This window comes from Ranitomeya variabilis, chromosome 2 (assembly GCF_051348905.1).
Source record: "Ranitomeya variabilis isolate aRanVar5 chromosome 2, aRanVar5.hap1, whole genome shotgun sequence".
NCBI classification, from domain to species: domain Eukaryota; kingdom Metazoa; phylum Chordata; class Amphibia; order Anura; family Dendrobatidae; genus Ranitomeya; species Ranitomeya variabilis.
Genome location: NC_135233.1, coordinates 143,224,703 through 143,246,774, shown reverse-complemented (window position 1 = coordinate 143,246,774; position 22,072 = coordinate 143,224,703). Strand labels below are relative to the sequence as shown.

The window sequence follows — 22,072 nt, the reverse complement described above, 5'->3', positions numbered from 1 at the left end:
ATACAGGGGGGAATATGAGCCATGCATACAGGGGGGGAATATGAGCCATGTGTACAGGGGGGGAATATGACCCATGCATACAGGGAGCTAATATGAGCCATGCATGCAGGGGGGGTATGAGCCATGCATACAGGGGGGGAATATGAGCCATGCATACAGGGTGGGAATATGAGCCATGCACACAGGAGGGGGAATATGAGCCATGCATACAGGAGGGTAGAATATGAGCCATGCATACAGGAGGGGGAATATGAGCCCTGCATACAGGAGGGGGAATATGAGCCATGCATACAGGAGGGTGGAATATGAGCCATGCATACAGGGGAGAATATGAGCCATGCATACAGGGAGGGGAATATGAGCCATGCATACAGGGGGAATGTGAGCCGTGCATACAGGAGGGGGAATATGAGCCATGCATACAAGGGGGAATATGAACCATGTGTACAGGGGGGGAATATGAGCCATGCATACAGGGGGAATATGAGCCATGCATACAGGGAGCTAATATGAGCCATGCATGCAGGGGGGGATATGAGCCATGCCATGCATACAGGAGGGGAATATGAGCCATACATACAGGGGGGAATATGAGCCATGCATACAGGGGGGGTATGAGCCATGCATACAGGGGGGAATATGAGCCATGCATACAGGGGGGAATATGAGCCATGCATACAGGGGGGGAATATGAGCCATGCATACAGGGGGAATATGAGCAATGCATACAGGAGGGGGAATATGAGCCATGCATACAGGAGGGGGAATATGAGCCATGCATACAGGGGGGAATATGAGCCATGTGTACAGGGGGGGAATATGAGCCATGCATACAAGAGGGGAATATGAGCCATACATACAGGGGGGAATATGAGCCATGCATACAGGGGGGGATATGAGCCATGCATACAGGGGGGAATATGAGCCATGCATACAGGGGGAATATGAGCAATGCATACAGGAGGGGGAATATGAGCCATGCATACAGGAGGGGGAATATGAGCCATGCATACAGGGGGGAATATGAGCCATGCATACAGGGGGGGAATATGAGCCATGCATACAAGAGGGGAATATGAGCCATACATACAGGGGGGAATATGAGCCATGCATACAGGGGGGGATATGAGCCATGCATACAGGGGGGAATATGAGCCATGCATACAGGGGGGAATATGAGCCATGTATACAGGGGGGAATATGAGCCATGCATACAGGGGGGAATATGAGCCATGCATACAGGGGGATATGAGCCATGCATACAAGGAGGGGAATATGAGCCATGCATACAGGGGGAATATGAGCCATGCATACAGGGTGGAATATGAGCCATGCATAAAGGGGGAATATGAGCCATGCATACAGGGGGAATATGAGCCATGCATACAGGGGGGAATATGAGCCATGCATACAGGGGTGGAATATGAGCCATGCATACAGGGGGGGAATTGTCATGAATCCCCAATGGCTAGGGATAGCACAGGATGAGCAAAGTATAATAAATATCGGACGAGCTCTAGGGTGATGGAACCTGGGCTGACCGCTGCCCTACGCCTGACAAACGCAACTAGAGATAGCCAGGGAGCGTGCCTACGTTGGTTCTAGACGCCACGCACCAGCCTAAGAGCTAACTAGTACTGCAGAGAAAACAAAGACCTCACTTGCCTCCAGAGGAATTAACCCCAAAGATATAGTTGCCCCCCACATGTATTGACGGTGAAATGAGAGGAAGGCACACACATAGAGATGATGTATATAGCTTTAGCAAATAGAGGCCCGCTGAAAACTAGAAAGCAGAATGACACAAAAGGGGACTGAGCGGTCAGCAAAAAACCCTAATCAAAAAAACCATCCTGAGATTACAAGAACCCATGTGCCAACTCATGGCACATGGGGAGAACCTCAGTCCACTAGAGCAACCAGCTAACAAAGAGACATTCTAAGCAAGCTGGACAAAAAAACCAAACAACTGAAAATCAGCACTTAGCTTATCCAGAAAGATCTGGGAGCAGGTAGGCAGGAACCAAACAGAGCACATCTGAACACATTGATAGCCGGCAAGGGAAATGACAGAGAGGCCAGGTAAAATAGGAAACACCCAGCCTCTGATGGACAGATGGAAACCAAAGGCCGCAACCCACCAAAGTCACCCAGTACCAGCAGTAACCACCAGAGGGAGCCCGCAAACAGAATCCACAACAGGGAATATGAGCCATGCATACAGGAGGGGGAATATGAGCCCTGCATACAGGAGGGGGAATATGAGCCATGCATACAGGAGGGTGGAATATGAGCCATGCATACAGGGAGGGGAATATGAGCCATGCATACAGGGGGAATGTGAGCCGTGCATACAGGAGGGGGAATATGAGCCATGCATACAAGGGGGAATATGAACCATGTGTACAGGGGGGGAATATGAGCCATGCATACAGGGGGAATATGAGCCATGCATACAGGGAGCTAATATGAGCCATGCATGCAGGGGGGGATATGAACCATGCCATGCATACAGGAGGGGAATATGAGCCATACATACAGGGGGGAATATGAGCCATGCATACAGGGGGGGTATGAGCCATGCATACAGGGGGGAATATGAGCCATGCATACAGGGGGGAATATGAGCCATGCATACAGGGGGGGAATATGAGCCATGCATACAGGGGGAATATGAGCAATGCATACAGGAGGGGGAATATGAGCCATGCATACAGGAGGGGGAATATGAGCCATGCATACAGGGGGGAATATGAGCCATGTGTACAGGGGGGGAATATGAGCCATGCATACAAGAGGGGAATATGAGCCATACATACAGGGGGGAATATGAGCAATGCATACAGGAGGGGGAATATGAGCCATGCATACAGAAGGGGGAATTTGAGCCATGCATACAGGGGGGGAATATGAGCCATACATACAGGGGGGAATATGAGCCATGCATACAGGGGGGGATATGAGCCATGCATACAGGGGGGAATATGAGCCATGCATACAGGGGGGAATATGAGCCATGTATACAGGGGGGAATATGAGCCATGCATACAGGGGGGGAATATGAGCCATGCATACAGGGGGATATGAGCCATGCATTCAGGGGGGATATGAGCCATGCATACTAGGAGGGGAATATGAGCCATGCATACAGGGGGAATATGAGCCATGCATACAGGGTGGAATATGAGCCATGCATAAAGGGGGAATATGAGCCATGCATACAGGGGGAATATGAGCCATGCATACAGGGGGGAATATGAGCCATGCATACAGGGGTGGAATATGAGCCATGCATACAGGGGGGGAATATGAGCCATGCATACAGGGGGGAATATGAGCCATGCATACAAGGGGGAATATGAGCCATGCATACAGGAGGGGAAATTTGAGCCATGCATACAGGAGGGGGAATTTGAGCTATGCATACAGGAGGGGGAATATGAGCCATGCATACAGGAGGGGGGATATGAGCCATGCATATGGGAGGGAGATGAGCCATGCATACAGAAGGGGGGTCATTATACAGAATTGAGCATCATGTGGGATCATTATACAGTATGGAGAACTGTGTGTGGCCCTTATACAGTATGGAGCATCATGTGTGGCCGTTATACAGTATGGGTCATCATGTGTGGCCATTATACAGTATGGAGCATCATGTGTGGCTGTTATACAGTATGGAGCATCATGTGTGGCCGTTATACAGTATGGAGCATCATGTGTGGCCATTATACAGTATGGAGCATCATGTGTGGCCGTTATACAGTATTGAGCATCATTTGTGGCCATTATACAGTATTGAGCATCATGTGTGGCCATTATACAGTATGGAGCATCATGTGTGGCCATTATACAGTATGGAGCATCATGTGTGGCCGTTATACAGTATTGAGCATCATGTGGGATCATTATACAGTATGGAGAACTGTGTGTGGCCGTTATACAGTATGGAGCACTATGTGTGGCCATTGTACAGTATGGAGCACTGTGTGGCCATTATACACTATGGAGCATCATGTGTGGCCGCTATACAGTATTGAGCATCATGTGTGGCCATTATACAGTATGGAGCACTGTATGGCCATTTTTTTTGTTTATAACTATTGTATATAAAACAGTGTAATCAGCAGTGCTAAATGGCTGTGGTTGGGACGTGGATATGGGTGTGACTAGTTGTGAAATGGGTGTGGTCAGAGGCATGGCCTAAAATTTGCCGCGGCGCACTACGTGCGCCACAAACTTTATACCTCTTTCCCTTCTTCAAAAGTTGGGAGGTATGGTACCGCATTTGCCAGATCATGGCAAGTGCCGCAAATCCCATAGGGAATGAATGAGGCCAAACGCAGTGTTGCCGTAAGTGATCCGTTACGCGGCACATGCAGAAAAACTGCCGGATCTGCTGCAAAAGGCTACTTTCACATCAGCGATTCTTGCCAAAGTCACTGCCGATAGTGTCATACTCACCAAAGGGGGAGGCAGCACTAAAAGTGCCTAGGGCAGCAGAAACTCTAAATACGGCCCTGCCGAACACCTAGTGTTCATGCACGGACCCAAACACCGCCTTTTCCTGGAAGTCCATGTGGCTGTTGCCCACACTGTCATCTGTTTCAAAGTGCAAGAAACATTGGTGGCTCTGATCAGCCGGTACAATTATTACCACAGGTCAGATAGCTGCGGTTCACATGCTGTCGGATGACAGTGTGAGAAAGCAGCTGTGACTTTCGATAAAAAGGTAAAACTGACAGCTGCTGGCTGCAACCTTCAGCTGCCATCTTTATGGACATCTGGTTATCAAGAATAGAGGGGTCCCACGCTATTTTTTAAAATTATTGAAATCAATAATTCAAGAAAATGTCTAGGGGTCCCCTTATTTTTGACAGCCAACCAAGCTAAAGCAGACAGCTGGGGCTGGTATTCTCAGACTGCTAAGGGGTCACTTAGATGGCACACAGGTGGACGCATGGGACTTATGAAGGTAAATGGTTGCAACAGAAATTTGTAAGGGCTTCATAGCAAAAGGGGTGAATGCATATGTACATGAACATTTTTAGCTATTTGATTCCATAAATTTAATTTATGCCTATATTTTTCTGACTTCAGGAACTTAGACTATTTAGTGCTGATGATCACACACCAATCGGTTTACAAAAATATATAACGCCAGGTTGTAATGTCACAAAATAGGCAAAAAGCCAAAAATATGTGTGTATTTGGTGGGATGGGGTGGTGGTGAATACTTTTGCAAGTCTATCTATCTATCTATCTATCTATCTATCTATCTATCTATCTATCTATCGATCTATCTATCTATCTACCATGCTCACCCTGAGCTCCTTTTTTAAATGAACCCTAAATCTAACCTCACTATGTTTCACCTTGGATAAGCCTGTAAGTATTTATTGCTGTGAATTCTTAATGCGTGAGTCATAACTAGGAGAACTACAAGTTACTGAATATTTAAGTCAACAGAGGGATTATAAAGGCATTGAACAAAAAAACTCCCGGAACTTCTCATTATTTTGCCCATCAACACATAGACACACACAAAACAAGAGCACTTAACCCAGAAAAAAAGATCTTCAACCTGTCCAGAGCTCCAGGTCTGTTCTTTCTTCAGCTTTGCCTTAGGTTGCCAACAACTGTCTCATTAGTTAAATGACTCTAATCTTTGAAGAAAGCTTGTCACATGTAACTCAATAAAAGACAGCTAATTAGCATGTGAACTTTGAAGAGAGTTTATGAAAGTACAGCAAAAGGTACTGGATTAAAGAGTGCTTATTTTTTTTCTCTCCTTTCAAAACCTACATTTCTTTTGTCTTGTGTGAACTTGCAGAAAACATTGAAGGGCATTGGGAAGGATTTGCTTTCATGCCGTAAGCCACGGATGCACATCAGCCATGAAAAACAGCCTTCATGAAATTAAATCCATAACCTTTCCTTCAGGTTTAGTGTGCTTGGTCAAATATTAATAAGCCATTGTATCTGCTATAGTCATGGGAAGTTTTTGAGAATAGTCTACAGCTATTCAATATGCTTTATGCTCCTGTCAAGTCTGTATGTAATAATACATCTGTGTAAACTTTTGAAAGGGGATAATATAGTAAAAAATCGATTTCTTCTTAAAAAAGAACTGTCACCCGATTCATGCTCCTCAAACCATAATAAACATGAATCAGAACCTGGTTGCACAATTGTAGCCAGGTATGTTTTTCTCTGGAATGTTCTGGTATTTTTGAGAAAGTATATTTTAAGATATTAGGAGATGAGACTAGTTCAATGCTGCCCCATCCAGATTTTCCAAGTTCAACAGCAGGTGATTGACAGGTCTCTCCCATAGCAAGACATTGGTCAATGGCCTAGAATGGCGCTTTGAGAAGCTGGCTGTTGGTGATATCAGAGTAGTCTTGTCTACGAATTCTTAAAGTATACTGTTCATGTAGGAATGCTCGAACCTGACACCCAAGATGGTGCACCACCACATTATGGGTGTCAGGTCCGAGCATTCCTACATGAACAGTTTCCTGGAAAGTGGATTGGTTGTCGTGGGCCAGTTAAATGGCCACAAAGGTCTCCTTATCTGACCCCCTTAGACTTTTACCTTTGTGGTCATCTGAAGGCAATTGTCTATGCTGTGAAGGTGTGCAGCATCTGAAACATCGGATACTGGAAGCCTTTTCTAGCCTTTCTTCTGTGGTGTTGCTATCGGTGTGTCAAGAGTGGGAGAAGAGGGTTGCATTGACAATCCAACACAATGGGCAGCACTTTGAACACATTTTATAAGTGGTCAGAAACTTACTCATGAAATAATAAAACTCATAACTCATGAAATAATAAAGTTACGTTAAAACCAAGCACACCATTGTTTTTCTTGTGAAATTCTCAATAAGTTTGATGTGTCACATGACCCTCTTCCCATTGGAAAAAATAAAGTTGGATCCAAAATGGCCGACTTCAAAATGGCCGCCATGGTAACCACCCATGTTGAAAAGTTTTCCCCCTCTCATATACTAATGTTCCACAAACAGGAAGTTGATATCACCAACCATTCCCATTTTATTTAGGTGTATCCATATAACTGGCCCACCCTTTATTATACCAGCGATGAGTGCAATGAAAGTTAAAGTCCCATAGAGGGACTAAGTAAAAATGTTAAAAAAAAAAAATTTTTAAGAAAAGCATAAGATAAATACAAAATGAAAAAAACCCCCCAATAAATACGTATATTTATTTATTCATTTATTTTTAAAAGGTACTTTGATATCGCCGTATCCGGAACAACCTGATCTATAAAACTGTCCCACTAGTTAACCCCTTCAGTGAACACCACAAAAAAAAAGTGGCAACTGTTATCATGTCTCTCACAAAACAGCTCCATCAGCAGAGAAATAAATTTTTTTTTATAGCTCTCAAAGTGCAAAAACAATTTTTTTTTTCTATAAAATAGTTTTCATTGTGTAAAAGTGGCAAAACATTAAAAATTAAATGTGATATCGCTGTAATTATACTGACCCAAAGAATAAGGCTGTCTTATCACTTTTATCACACTGTGAATGGCATAAAAATACCCCAGAAAACAATTCCTGAATTTCTGTTCTTCGCTCACTCTGCCTCCCAAAAATCGGAATAGAAAGCGATCAAAAAATGTTATGTGCCCGAAAATGTCAATTTGTCCCGCAAAAAACAAGCCCTCACATGACTCCGTCTGTAGAAATGTAAAAAAAAAATAGCTATCAAAATATGGCGATGCCAATTTTGTTTTTGTTTTTAAAAAAAGCATTTTTTATTGTTTGAAGTGCCTGCTTAATTTACAGGCGGATATCTCCAGAAGCAGGAGCTGTGGGGCATTACAATGTACTGGGCGCTACAATGGCAGATTTGCAATTTTCACTTTGCAACATCCACTGCTTCTTGTTTCTGGAAAACACCCATGGAGTCACTGCACCTGTGGAGAAATTCCCAAAGGGTGTAATTTCCCAAATGGGGCCACTTGAAGGAGGATTCTGCTCTTCTGGTACTTAGGGGCTCTGTATATGGAGCACACGAAAATCTGTTCTCCGAGAGTCAAATAGTGCTATGTACCTCCCAAGTCTCGCTGTGTGGCTAAGCAGTGCTGTACAGCCACATATGGGGTACTGCCACTTTCAGCAGAAATTAAAGGGAATCTGTCACCACTTTTTTGGCATATCATGTAAAAATATAATTCAATTCAGTGTTACCTATGCATTATAACAGTACTTTTGACACCCCTTGACTCCCCTCCTTTGATCAATAAATACTGCTTATATTCCTCCCTCGGTGTATATAAATCTGCTCGGTCCCGTCCGATGGGTGGGGCTTATTGTCTGTCTCCACCCCCCTCCTCGGCTTGCTGTACGTATTCGTTTCTGTGAATATCACCGATCGCGTAGCGTTATCATGCATGCGCAATCAAATGGGCTTTTGCGCGTGCACAGTATGCTTTGCCGCAATACTTCTGGGCCATAGAACGTAATGGCGTATGCCAATGCATGCGCAATATTGATTTTATGCTTTGCCCACTGTTGGGCAAAGCATACGGCGCACGCTCGAAGGACCATTCGAATGTGCGGTAACAGTACGTGAATGCAGGAATTACCCGAAAGAAATGCTTAAGGCAAGGCAGGAGGGGGAAAAGACGGACAATAAGCCCCACCCATCGGACTGGACCGAGCATATTTACATACACCGCGGGAGGAATAAAAATGGTATTTATGAATCAAAGGTGTATCAAAAGTACTGTTATAATGCATAGGTAACACTGAACTGAATGATATTTTTACATGATATGCCAAAAAAGTGGTGACAGATTCTCTTTAAGTGACAAATTTTGATGCAATTTTTATCCATCTCCCCATGTGAAATTGTAAAGTTTGTACTAAAACAAAATTTTTGTGATAAAAATTAAAATTTTCTTTTTTCACTGCTCAATGGTTTTCAATTCTGTGACAGACCCATGGTGTCAATATAATCGCTACACCCTTAGATCAATTCATTGAGAGGTATAGCTTGCAAAATTTTGTCACTTGTGGGTAGGTTCTGCTGTACTGGCACCTCAAGGGCTTTTCCAGTTGGTCACGGCACCCGCAAACCATAACATCAAAATCTGCACTATATCACTATAACATATGGTTCTCCTTCCTTTCTACATTACATGTAGGGTACTGGCACACTCAGGAGAAATTGCACAACAAACAAAATGGTCTATTTTGTCCTATTAGCCCTTATGAAAATAAAAAACTTGAGGCAAAAACATTTTAGTGGTCAAAATGTAATTATTCTTTCTTCACCGCCTAAGGGTATAAAATTCTGTGAGGCACATGTGGTGTCAATATGCTCAATGCACCGCTATCTGAATTCATTGAAAAGTATAGTTTATAAAATGGGGTTACCTATAGAGGGATTTTGCTGTTCTGGCACCTCTGCCAATGTGACATGACATCATCAAACCATTCAAGCAAAATCTGAACTTCAATATGGCACGCTTTCCCTTCTGAGCTTTGCTCTGTTCCTTAAAAGTAGTTTTTGACCACATACGGGGTATTGACGAACTCACTATAAATTACATAATAAATTGTATGGTCCATTTTCTCCTATAATCACTTTTGAAAATTGAAAACTTGGGGCCAAAACAACATTTTGGTGGAATAAATGGACATTTTCTATTGACTCAAGGTGCGAAAAGAGGCGAAACGCGCGTCGGTGGCGGCGTGGGCACTGATCCTGACATATTTACACCATGGGTAGGCAATGATTTAAGCGTGGGACCCGGTCCTATATAATGGCATAGCGTGCAGATTAGTATAGCCATTTGGATACTTTTATCCCTATTACTTACCTTGGATTTTTTTGGTCTCATTTTGTTGCACTTGAGCACTTTTACCCATGTGAATACAGTTACATCCTTTGTCAGGTTATTCTTGTCCTTGTTTTTATTACCATATCCTAGTCTGTTTACATGTTGTGTATTATTTTCAATAAATTTATATTTTGATTACTTTTAGGACTTTACTCCATTTTTCTTATGATTTATACTATTCCTGGGAGTATCCTATAGGTGCACCTTTGAGATACCCACATGGGCTTTGGTCTCTGTGGCACCCCTTTATTTATGTTGCCCTGTATGGTTTATGTTTATTCACGTAGTATATAGCAGCCACGTAGTATATAACACAGCCCACGCAGTAAATAACACAGCCCACGCAGTATTTAACACTGCCCACGTAGTATATATTAGTCACGCAGTATATAACACAGTCCATGTAGTATACAGCAGTGTGGGCACCATATCTCTGTTAAAAAAATAATTAAAATAAAAAATAGTTATATACTCACCCTCCAGCATCCACTGAAGTTGTCCCGATGCGTGCGAGGTGCTGGCGGCAGCCTCGCCGCTCGCGCGCATTGGTGGACAGCGGAAGGAGAGAATAGCACCATGTTTTTTTTTAAATTATATCTTTTTACTATTGATGCTGCATAGGCAGCATCAATAGTAAAAAGTTTGTCACACAGTGTTAATAGCAGTGTTAACAGACTGCGTTACACTGCATTATGCCGCGGTGTAACGCAGTCGGTTTAATGGACTGCTAAAACGCTACGTGGGTGGCGGGCGCTGACTGGGAGGGGAGTATGGAGGGGGCACTGACTGCAGGGGAGTAGGGAGCGGCCATTTCACGGCCAGACTGTGCCCGTCGCTGATTGGTCGCGGCCGGCTGGCCGCGACCAATAAGCGACTTGGGATTTCCGTGACAGTCAGACAGACAGACAAACAGACGGAATGCCCCTTTGACCATTATATATAGGTATATATATATATATATATATATATATATATAAATATATATATATATATATTGCGCAATATTGTAAGAGTATTCTGTATGTAGTATTTTCTGTTATAAAGTGAATTGTTGGGCATTTTTGCATTTGTATCGATCCATACTATAAAATTGTATCATTAGCTATTGTGCCCAGAGAATGCAAAAAAGCAAAATAAACAGTGATCAAATTATAAATCATATGAATTGGGTATTGACATTATCATATCAATCTGCATCAGCAAAGTTGAAATAAAACTAAAATAAAAAAACAGAATTGATTTTTTTTCTACATGCCACCTCACAAATAAAGTGTACAAAAAACTGATAAAAAGTTACCCAAAAATGAAACCAGTGCAAACTAAAGGTTGTCCCATAAAAAAATCTACATTATAAAGTTAAAATGTCAAATAAATTTAATAGTGAATGATGTTAGAAATAAAGAAAAATGAGCACTTGGGGTAAATTGACATTATCGGCTTTGGGGAGTACAAACCTTGTCAAAATCTGCCTTATGCCTAGCATTCTTTAAATACTACATAATTCACCTACTTCTACTCCTAAATACTGGTTTAGAAAGATACACAATATTTTCAGGGATTTGGTCTGGAGGAGAGGATTACATAGGATAAAGCTGGAAAAGTTTCAGCTGCCTAAAAACTTGGGGGTATTAGCATTACCACAAACCTGGTGATACTTTCTAGCCTCTTAGTTCCACAATTTTAGAGGCTGGGTTCTGCATCAGTTTGAAGGGGCAGGGGTCATAATGCTAAAATTTATGGGTGGGGGTGGTAAGTTTAAGGTCAATTCTAAGGGTTTTCTGACTTACTCTTATTCATAAAATTTGGTGGTCCTGAACTGGTTGGGAATGGGAGAATACTCAATATATACTCCTATTTGGAATAACCCCTGTTAAAAGGGGCAAAGTTTTGAAGGTTTTGGGAAATGGAAAGTGAAAGGATTGAACTACTTGCGTAAATTATATGTGTAAGGACACTGAAATAGTGTCCCGGGCTCTTGCAGCATAGCAAAATTGTAAATATCTGAAAAATTCAGGGTTACTCACATTGAAAGTTTGTTTTAAGTGTTAATTTAATACAGTAGATAGATAGATAGATAGATAGATAGATAGATAGATAGATAGATAGATAGATAGACATAGTGTTGTAGTTCAGGTTGAGATACTTGAAAATTTAACTTGAAACAAATAGATTTAATAAGCTTGAGAACAAAGGTCATGGCAGTCAGGTGTCACGGGGAGACTAGGTGAGCGAGAGCTAATAACCCGGGCCCCTGCAGTTTCCCTCAGACTAGGGAAATCCTGACTGACCCTCTACCTGGAGTTTACACTGATGGTGTGCATGTCCAGGCCTCGAACCTCACCCTGTCTCCTGTTTCAACCCTAGGCTGATACCTCCGCCCACCACCCAGTGAAGAGGTAATATTCCAATACCCACAGTTAGCACAGACAAGGATAAAGGAAAATATACACCACGCCGCAGTCACTCAGGAATACACTATAAATGTGCAGGGCAAAATAAATACAAATATAGGAAGGAGTAAATAAGACAAAGGAAAATACACCACCAACAACCAGCTCTCCACTCCAGACCGAGATAATAACGCACAAGACAGAAGCTATAATCGGCGACGCCCAATGATCAGGAGAACTATTTAAAGGCAATGGGCATGGCCCAGCTTCCAATCTGAGGATCAGGTAAATTAACCCCGGAACAGCTAGATAAAATCTAGCCGACGCCAATGAGCAAATAGTGGTCAAAAGCGGAATTACCGCTGTCTGTCGGATGACCTGGTCTGAACAGCATCCGACATGACATCAGGGCTTCAGAAAATCACTTTGACAGCCTGAGGTGTTTCCATGAGATTCAACATCTTGTTGACTCATATATGTCCTGTCTGAATGGACATATCAGAGGTGAATGATCTTGCATAAAAAGAATCTTTCATTTAATTATTTTAATTGTATTTATATTATTTATTCCATATTTGTACAGATTGTATACATTACAGGTAAGATACAATGGTATTTGATATAGGAATTACGTATTATTTCAAATTCATTAGGTTGAAGATAAGTGAACTATGAGGTCCTCTGACGTTGCTGATCTCCATTTGTTTTGATGTATAGTAAGCAGAAAGAATTGGGGCAGGACCCTTTTGGCCATGTGTATAAAGCCTTGGAACAACATTTAAAAACTAAACTATTAATTATTTTTTAGATTTGTTGTTAACATTATGGAAGTCACCTGTCCTGTATTTCCCTAGCTCCACTACCATGCAAAGACCATGAAAAAAGTTGTTAAACTTATAGAAAGTTCTTAAGCGGTGCTAAGTTGTTAAGATTGGGTTTATCACTAAAGTAAACGAGCAAAAGAGAATAACATTTTATAGAAAATTTAAAAGGTTTTTCAGAAAAAAGGCCATGTGGATTGTACCTGTAATGCATCCACAATCTCAATCCACTGTTACCTGTATTTTCCTTTTTTTCATTTCCTCTTTTGCTCCCTGCAGCCATCGTTGTGGTCTCCTGTTGTTTACGCCCTGAACTTCCTGCAAGTTCTCTCTCTGTTCATCTAAACTACATTTCCCAAGAGACAGAACTGAATCTGTACCACAGCTTCCTCAAACCCACCTTCAGTGCCCAATCATTCTACCTGCAAAGCACCATCCTGAGACTTCCTACACAGTCTCAAGATACATAAATCACTGCCCACACAGTTTCTTCCTCCTAACAGTCCTCCCATTTCACCTGGTATGAGCAAAACTCATACTCTCCTGCAGTCAATCTAACTGGTGCTGACACTGGCACCACACAGGCTCAGCGTACTGTAGTGTAGCAATGAATTATAATTTTTTCATATATTTCAATATCATCTAGCACTCAGCAAAGCCCATTACCATCCCCTCTGGCCAAACTCACTAGATTATTATTTACTATTATTTAGCGGCCTTCAGCTTAATCTTGAACCATGGCGACTTGCTGAGTGAATGCTCTGTAGGAAGGTCAATCTTGTGCAAGCCTAGATAGGTCCACCTGTACCTACTTGTTGTGAATTTGGATTCTGGGCTCCCCCGGTGGCTACTGGTGGAATTGAACTTGTGACATCATCTTCCCTGTTCACCTGTTCTGATTAGATCTGGGTGTCGCTATATAACCTGGCTTCTCTGTTAGATGCTTGCCGGTCAACAATGTTATCAGAAGCCTCTCTGTGCTTGTTCCTGCTCCCAGACATCTACTAGATAAGTTGGACATTCGTCCATGTTTTGTTTTTGTATTTTGGTTCCAGTTCACAGCTGCAGTTTCGTTACTGTGTCTGGAAAGCTCTTGTTGATCAGGAATTGCCACTCTGGTATTATGAGTTAATGCCAGAGTCCTAAAGTAATTTCTGGATGTGTTTTGTTAGGGTTTTCTACTGACCATGAAAGTATGCTTTCTGTCTTCTGCTATCTAGAAAGCGGACCTCAAATTTGCTAAAACTATTTTCCTGCTGCGTTTGTTGTTTCATCTCATATCACCGCCAATATATGTGGGGGGCCTCTGTCTCCTTTTTTTTGGGCATTTCTCTAGAGGTGAGTCAGGTCTTATATTTCCCTCTGCTAGCATTATTTAGTTCTCCGGCCGGCGCTGGGCATATAGGGATAAAAAGTAGGACATGCTACCTGGCTACTTCTAGATGATGCGGTAGGTTTAGTTCATGGTCAGTACAGTTACATCTTCCAAGAGCTTGTTCCTATAGAGGCTTATGCTAGTTCTCTGGCCATGGAGATCATGACAGTTTGACCGGCCCGCTAAAGGGTTAAAATCCTTGGCTGAGAAAGGAGAGAAATAAGAAGTCTGCTGAAAATTTTTTTTTTTTTTTTTTTCTCTAGTAGTTAGTGTGCTCTTAATTGGATCACTTGCCAGTCTGTCTATGCTGCAGTCTTTCTTTTTTTTCTCTCTCCTTCTAATCTTTGAATGGCTCTATGTTCACCTGTCTATAATGGATCTACAGAGTGTAACTGCAGGTTTGAATAATCTCGCCACGAAAGTACAAAGTTTGCAAGATTTTGTTGTTCATGCTCCGGTATCAGAGCCGAGAATTCCTTTGCCGGAATTCTTCTCAGGGAATAGATCTGGCTTTCAGAATTTTAGAAATAATTGTAAGTTATTTTTGTCCCTGAAATCTCGTTCTGCTGGAGACCCTGCACAGCAGGTTGGGATTGTGATTTCCTTGCTCCGCGGCGACCCTCAAGATTGGGCTTTTGCATTGGCACCAGGGGATCCTGCGTTGCGCAATGTGGATGCGTTTTTTCTGGCCTTGGGCTTGCTGTATGAGGAACCTCATTTGGAACTTCAGGCAGAAAAAACTTTGATGTCCCTATCGCAGGGGCAAGATGAAGCTGAAATTTACTGCCAAAAATTCCGTAAATGGTCTGTGCGTACTCAGTGGAATGAGTGTGCCTTGGCGGCTACTTTCAGAGAGGGTCTTTCTGATGCCATCAAGGATGTTATGGTGGGGTTCCCTGTGCCTGCAAGTCTGAATGAGTCCATGACAATGGCCATTCAGATCGATAGGCGTCTGCGGGAGCGCAAACCAGTGCACCATCTGGCGGTGTCCACTGAGAAGACGCCAGAAAACATGCAGTGTGATAGAATTCTGTCCAGAAGCGAGCGGCAGAATTTTAGACGGAAAAATGGGTTGTGTTTCTATTGTGGGGATTCTACTCATGTTATATCAGCATGCTTTAAGCGTACTAAAAAGCTTGATAAATCCGTTCCCATTGGCACTTTACAGTCTAAATTTATTTTGTCTGTGACCCTGATTTGCTCTTTGTCATCTATTACTACGGACGCCTATATCGACTCTGGCGCCGCTTTGAGTCTTATGGATTGGTCCTTTGCCAATCGTTGTGGGTATGATTTAGAGCCTTTGGAGACTCTTATTCCTCTGAAGGGGATTGACTCCACCCCATTGGCTAATAATAAACCACAATACTGGACACAAGTGACTATGTGTATTAATCCGGATCACCAGGAGACTATTCGTTTTCTGGTGCTGTATAATCTACATGATGATTTGGTGCTGGGATTGCCATGGCTGCAGTCTCACAACCCAGTCCTTGACTGGAGAGCTATGTCTGTGTTGAGCTGGGGATGTAAGGGGACTCATGGGGACGTACCTTTGGTGTCCATTTCATCATCTATTTCCTCTGAAATCCCTGAGTTCCTGTCTGATTATCGTGACGTCTTTGAAGAACCCAAGCTGGGTTCACTACCTCCGCACCGTGAGTGCGATTGTGCTATAGATTTAATTCCGGGTAGTAAATACCCAAAGGGTCGTTTATTTAATCTGTCTGTGCCTGAACATACTGCTATGCGAGAATATATAAAGGAGTCCTTGGAAAAGGGACATATTCGTCCATCGTCATCTCCCTTAGGAGCCGGTTTTTTCTTTGTGTCAAAAAAAGACGGCTCTTTGAGACCATGTATTGATTATCGGCTTTTGAATAAAATCACGGTTAAATATCAATACCCATTGCCGTTGCTGACTGATTTGTTTGCTCGCATAAAGGGGGCCAAGTGGTTCTCTAAGATTGATCTCCGTGGGGCGTATAATTTGGTGCGGATCAGGCAGGGGGATGAGTGGAAAACCGCATTTAATACGCCCGAGGGCCACTTTGAGTATTTGGTGATGCCTTTTGGTCTTTCTAATGCCCCTTCAGTCTTCCAGTCCTTTATGCATGATATTTTCCGCGATTTTTTGGATAAATTTATGATAGTGTATCTGGATGATATTCTGATTTTTTCGGATGATTGGGACTCTCATTTCCGGCAAGTTAAGAGGGTTTTTCAGGTTTTGCGGTCTAATTCTCTGTGTGTCAAGGGTTCTAAGTGCGTTTTTGGGGTTCAGAGAATTTCCTTTTTGGGATATATTTTTTCTCCCTCTTCCATTGAGATGGATCCTGTCAAGGTTCAAGCTATTTGTGATTGGACGCAGCCCTCTTCTCTTAAAAGTCTTCAGAAATTTTTGGGCTTTGCCAACTTTTATCGTCGATTTATTTCTGGTTTTTCGGATGTCGTTAAGCCATTGACCGATTTGACTAGACAGGGTGCTGATGTTGCTAATTGGTCCCCTGATGCTGTGGAGGCCTTTCAGGAGCTTAAGCGCCGTTTTTCTTCTGCCCCTGTGTTGCGTCAGCCTGATGTGACTCTTCCTTTTCAGGTTGAGGTCGACGCTTCTGAGATCGGGGCTGGGGCAGTGTTGTCGCAGAAAAGTTCTGACTGCGCCGTGATGAGGCCTTGTGCCTTCTTTTCCCGTAAATTTTCGCCCGCTGAGCGGAATTATGATGTTGGGAATCGGGAGCTTTTGGCCATGAAGTGGGCGTTTGAGGAGTGGCGCCATTGGCTCGAGGGGGCCAGACATCAGGTGGTGGTATTGACTGACCACAAAAATTTGATCTATCTTGAGACCGTCAGGCGCCTGAATCCTAGACAGGCGCGCTGGTCATTATTTTTCTCTCGGTTTAATTTTGTGGTATCGTACCTACCGGGTTCTAAGAATGTTAAGGCGGATGCCCTTTCTAGGAGTTTTGAGCCTGATTCACCCGGCAACTCTGACCCCACAGGTATTCTTAAGGAGGGAGTTATCTTGTCAGCCGTTTCTCCAGACCTGCGGCGGGCCTTGCAGGAGTTTCAGGCGGATAGACCGGATCGTTGTCCGCCTGATAGGTTGTTTGTTCCTGATGATTGGACCAGTAGAGTCATCTCTGAGGTACATTCTTCTGCATTGGCAGGTCATCCTGGAATTTTTGGTACCAGGGATTTGGTGGCAAGATCCTTCTGGTGGCCTTCCCTGTCACGAGATGTGCGAGGCTTTGTGCAGTCTTGTGACGTTTGTGCTCGGGCCAAGCCTTGTTGTTCTCGGGCTAGTGGATTATTGTTGCCCTTGCCTATTCCTAAGAGGCCTTGGACACACATCTCGATGGATTTTATTTCAGATCTGCCTGTTTCTCAGAAGATGTCTGTCATCTGGGTGGTGTGTGACCGTTTTTCTAAGATGGTCCATTTGGTTCCCCTGCCCAAATTGCCTTCTTCTTCCGAGTTGGTGCCCCTGTTTTTTCAAAATGTTGTTCGTTTGCATGGTATTCCTGAGAATATCGTTTCTGACAGAGGAACCCAATTTGTGTCTAGATTTTGGCGGGCATTCTGTGCTAGGATGGGCATAGATTTGTCTTTTTCGTCTGCTTTTCACCCTCAGACTAATGGCCAGACCGAACGGACTAATCAGACCCTGGAGACATATCTGAGGTGTTTTGTGTCTGCTGACCAGGATGATTGGGTTGCTTTTTTGCCATTGGCGGAGTTCGCCCTCAATAATCGGGCCAGCTCTGCCACTTTGGTGTCCCCGTTTTTCTGTAATTCGGGGTTCCACCCTCGATTTTCCTCCGGTCAGATGGAATCCTCGGATTGTCCTGGAGTGGATGCGGTGGTGGAGAGATTGCATCATATCTGGGGGCAGGTGATGGACAATTTAAAGTTGTCCCAGGAGAAGACTCAGCTTTTTGCCAACCGTCACCGTCGTGTTGGTCCTCGGCTTTGTGTTGGAGATTTGGTGTGGTTGTCTTCTCGTTTTGTCCCTATGAGGGTCTCATCTCCTAAGTTTAAGCCTCGGTTCATCGGTCCGTATAAAATATTGGAGATTCTTAACCCTGTTTCCTTCCGTTTGGACCTCCCTGCATCCTTTTCTATTCATAACGTTTTTCATCGGTCGTTATTGCGCAGGTATGAGGCACCGGTTGTGCCTTCCGTTGAGCCTCCTGCTCCGGTGTTGGTTGAGGGTGAGTTGGAGTACGTTGTGGAAAAAATCCTAGACTCCCGTGTTTCCAGACGGAGACTCCAGTATCTGGTCAAGTGGAAGGGATACGGCCAGGAGGATAATTCTTGGGTCACTGCATCTGATGTTCATGCCTCTGATCTGGTTCGTGCCTTTCATAGGGCCCATCCTGATCGCCCTGGTGGTTCTGGTGAGGGTTCGGTGCCCCCTCCTTGAGGGGGGGGTACTGTTGTGAATTTGGATTCTGGGCTCCCCCGGTGGCTACTGGTGGAATTGAACTTGTGACATCATCTTCCCTGTTCACCTGTTCTGATTAGATCTGGGTGTCGCTATATAACCTGGCTTCTCTGTTAGATGCTTGCCGGTCAACAATGTTATCAGAAGCCTCTCTGTGCTTGTTCCTGCTCCCAGACATCTACTAGATAAGTTGGACATTCGTCCATGTTTTGTTTTTGTATTTTGGTTCCAGTTCACAGCTGCAGTTTCGTTACTGTGTCTGGAAAGCTCTTGTTGATCAGGAATTGCCACTCTGGTATTATGAGTTAATGCCAGAGTCCTAAAGTAATTTCTGGATGTGTTTTGTTAGGGTTTTCTACTGACCATGAAAGTATGCTTTCTGTCTTCTGCTATCTAGAAAGCGGACCTCAAATTTGCTAAAACTATTTTCCTGCTGCGTTTGTTGTTTCATCTCATATCACCGCCAATATATGTGGGGGGCCTCTGTCTCCTTTTTTTTGGGCATTTCTCTAGAGGTGAGTCAGGTCTTATATTTCCCTCTGCTAGCATTATTTAGTTCTCCGGCCGGCGCTGGGCATATAGGGATAAAAAGTAGGACATGCTACCTGGCTACTTCTAGATGATGCGGTAGGTTTAGTTCATGGTCAGTACAGTTACATCTTCCAAGAGCTTGTTCCTATAGAGGCTTATGCTAGTTCTCTGGCCATGGAGATCATGACACCTACTATCTTGATAGTATGATGATGTCAGTTCTGCAGGTCTTCCTCTTCTGCTTGTTCCATAGGGTGAAAACTGCAATTGAAATACAATATGATAATGAGCATGCTGTAGCATTGAAATCCACACCATGATATCATTTTTGTGCAGATTTATTTCCTCAAAGTGTGACTGGGATTTTGAAGAAGCCATTTACAAAACCATGATGTGTGAACATGGACTAAGTTTCATTGTGCTCCTCTCAATCTACAGAGGCAAAGCACAGTTTTGACCACCAGGTGACCTTTCTGCTGGTCTAAAAAGTGAATCTTCAAAAGCGCACCACTTGACATGCAGGAAGTCAGGAGGTTGGGAATAGAAGATGAGAAAACTCCTTTAAAGTGCAACTTCCTGTGTTATAATAATAATAATAATAATTTTATTTATATAGCGCCAACATATTCCGCATAAACAATCTTGTGTATTTAAACTGCTGCGCATAGAGAAATAACACTGAGGCTTTATTATAGTGATTTTGGAGCAATCACATTTTAAGTGTTAAAACATACTCCTGAGGAAGGCTCTTTCAAAGCAGAAACGCATTGTGTTTTTTAAAAAGTTTTTCATATTGTTAGTGCATGAGCACTTTAAAAAATATTTTTAGAATAAATTTAATTGTAAACACGCAAGTATAATATTGTTCCTCTGGAACACCACCTGGAGTTTGCTCCAGAATCAAGGTCTTTTTGGGATTCCAGCTACTAGAGGGAAGCGCCTCCAAAAAAGCTTTTTCCACTATAAGGCCGGCGTCACACTTGGCGTAAGACAATACGCCACGTATTATACGTCCGTACTACGGCCGTAATACGGAGAAATGTTCCCAAAATATTGTTCCGTAGTCAGGGTGTGTCAGCGTATTTTGCGCATGGCATCCTCCGTATGTAATACAATTGTATTAATAATGGATAGGTGTCATAATTGACGCCTCTCCTTAATAAATCTGGCTTAATGTCACCTTACAATAGCAAGGTGGCATTAACCCTTCATTACCCCATATCCCACCACTACAGGGAGTGGGAAGAGAGTGGCCAAGTGCCAGAATAGGCGCATCTTCCAGATGTGCCTTTTCTGGGGTGGCTGGGGGCAGATGTTTTTAGCCACGGGGGGGCCAATAACCATGGACCCTCTCCTGGCTATTAATATCTGCCGTCAGTCACTGGCTTTACCATTCTGGCGGAGAAAATTGCGCGGGAGCCCACGCCAATTTTTTCCGCCATTTAACCCTTTATTTTAGCAGCTACAGCGCTGAAATTTTGCACATACACACTACTAACATTAGTAGTGTGGAATATGCAAAAAAAAAGGGGATATGAGATGGTTTACTGTATGTAAACCATGTCTCATATCCTGTCGGGTTTGTGCAGGAGAAATGAGAAGCCGGCAATTGAATTACCGACTTTTCACTAACACCGCTGCGTATTTCTCGCAAGTCACACTGCTGGTCCGTGTGGAATCCGTATTTTTCTCGCCCCCATAGACTTTCATTGGCAAATTTTTTGCGCAATACGCTGACAAACGCAGCATGCTGCGATTTTGTACGGCCGTAGAAAGCCGTATAATACTGAACCGTAATATAAGGCTGATAGGAGCAGCCCCATTGAGAATAATTGTGCCGTTTATTTTGCGAGTTTTACGTGCGTAATTTCTGCGCTCTTACGTCCGTAAAACTCGCCAGTGTGACGCCGGCCTAAGTGTTAAAATTGTATTTCTTAAGTAAGAAAAAAATAAAAGAATTCCCATTTGTTAAGGCTTAGCTTGCATATAGGCAGCAATTTAATGTGATTCTAATTGGAAATTCTGTTGCACAGCCTTAAAACAAAGTATGTAGTGTTACATTTTGGGAAATACTGAATTCCAGTGTAAATGTAGAAATTTTTCGTGTAAAGTAAAATGTAAATCCTCATATTTTTTTTCTCGTGTAACTTAAATAGCTTAAGCCCTAATGAGATTAACCTTCTCTTACCAGGAACTTAAGGCAGCAATAATATTCTTGGAATTGAATTCTGTTTTAATTTGTTCTGTACACTCTAAGAGTGGTCATAAAAGTGATATTGCTAGTGTCCTGAAGCAGGTCTTTTACCGATATTGCTGTCAAAATCAACTAGTAGAGCAATATTTTTTTTAAGTGACAATTTTTCTTTTCACCATATACCGGTATCTACTGCATTTAATAGAAAATCAAAAACACAATGAAAGAACCAAGGTTGGTACTAGAGAAGAGCGGTAAACATACGTAGGATGTTTATAAAGTGATAAATACACAAAAATAATTAAAAGTAAAAATAAATATAAATTTGAACCCAAATATCTTTCTTCAAGCCTACTGATACCACCATGACAATCCAGTTCAGTCTTATTTTGCATGTTCGTACATCACATGCCAATGCAATAACTGCTGAAACTCAAATTGAT

General features: G+C 42.9%; 1 long non-coding RNA gene across 1 annotated transcript in view; it reads right to left on the bottom strand.

Annotated features, from left to right (window-relative positions):
- Positions 1 to 13,567: 13,567 nt before the first annotated feature.
- The window catches only part of LOC143809191 (uncharacterized), a 37,749-nt gene continuing 29,244 nt past the window's right edge, over positions 13,568 to 22,072 (bottom strand). Inside the window, exons 2-3 of the long non-coding RNA XR_013222135.1 lie at positions 19,626 to 19,696; positions 13,568 to 13,893 (exon numbers count right to left, since the gene is read on the bottom strand). This is a non-coding gene — a long non-coding RNA (uncharacterized LOC143809191). The remainder of the gene's footprint in view (positions 13,894 to 19,625; positions 19,697 to 22,072) is intronic.